General features: G+C 31.9%; 1 protein-coding gene across 1 annotated transcript in view; it reads right to left on the minus strand.

Annotated features, from left to right (window-relative positions):
* LOC106873613 (uncharacterized) overlaps nucleotides 1–520 on the minus strand; it is a 16,608-nt gene extending 16,088 nt beyond the window's left edge. Inside the window, exon 1 of the mRNA XM_014921058.2 lies at nucleotides 174–520. The gene's annotated coding sequence lies outside the window, so the exon portion shown is untranslated. The remainder of the gene's footprint in view (nucleotides 1–173) is intronic.
* Between the last annotated feature and the right edge of the window lie 790 nt (nucleotides 521–1,310).

Here is a 1,310-nt window from a genome sequence, read left to right on the forward strand (position 1 = left end):
TATATATATACACTTAGGCCACCTGAACGCTACGATAAAAAAAAATAGACAAAACAAGAACGAAGTTTGTTTACTAATGAAATGCTGAGATAACAAATATTAAGACGAAATTGAGAATAAAAAAAGACGTTTTAACGTATGAAAAATATATATATATTAAACGAAATAATTACCTGTCTGAAATATATGCGCTGCCTATTTCATTCTAAGTTAGCTAATAATATATATATTACATTTACAAAACTTGGGTATCGCCTAGTTTCACTTATAAAGCAGTCACCTCTAACACATGCTTAAAAGGTGAACTTTTGTTGTGTCAAATAGAGTTATCGTTCGTGGTTGACTGTAAACTGAGATAACTTGAACATCATTAATAATGCAGGTTCCCGGTAATGAATTGAGAAAGCATGATTCGATTGCGATTCTCGTTCGAAACAGTTTTCTTATGTTAAGTAATTATCGTGGAGAAAGAAGTGATATAATCATTTTATCGCCGTTCCTAATATAAACTGTAAACTTTTTGTACGAAAATAATGTCATGTAGTATATAATTTAATTTTCTCTAAATTTTCTTTTCAAAAGATGGGTTAAAATTTTCTTTTTTAAACTTTGGTAAATGAATAGCAGCAGAGAATGGTTTAAATAGAAAGCGAGGGATGTTGGGAAGTGGTTTGTCGTACTTAGTTACGTATTTTTCACGTTCTGAGTTCAAATCGGGCCAGAGTTACCTATATATTTCCCCCACTTACCTGTAGTCTATATATATATATATATATACATATATATATATATAAAAGTATCGATATATATAGAAGATATCGATTATTATTTAAGTGAATGAAAAATTTCCGGAAAATATTTTTAAATGAGGAAATGGGGGAGGGGGGAATCGAAATTTTGAATTTGAGATTTTTGAAAAATTTTTTTCAGAATCGGAATCTCCATAATCTAAAACGTGGGATTCCGTGAAAAAAATAAAATAAGATAAAAATAAGGGGGGAAAGGTTCAGATTACATATTGTCCATTCATTCATTTATTATTCAGTAAATGGAGATAACTGGAATGTATACTCTTTTACTCTTTTACTTGTTTCAGTCATTTGGCTGCGGCCATGCTGGAGCACCGCCTTTAGTCGAGCAAATCGACCCCAGGACTTATTCTTTGGATGCCTAGTACTTATTATATCGGTCTCTTTGCCGAACCGCTAAGTTACGGGGATGTAAACACTTCAGCATCGGTTGTCAAGCGATGCTGGGGGGGACAAACACAGACACACAAACACACATACATATATATATATATATATATA

Source organism: Octopus bimaculoides, chromosome 16 (assembly GCF_001194135.2).
Source record: "Octopus bimaculoides isolate UCB-OBI-ISO-001 chromosome 16, ASM119413v2, whole genome shotgun sequence".
NCBI classification, from domain to species: Eukaryota; Metazoa; Mollusca; class Cephalopoda; order Octopoda; family Octopodidae; genus Octopus; species Octopus bimaculoides.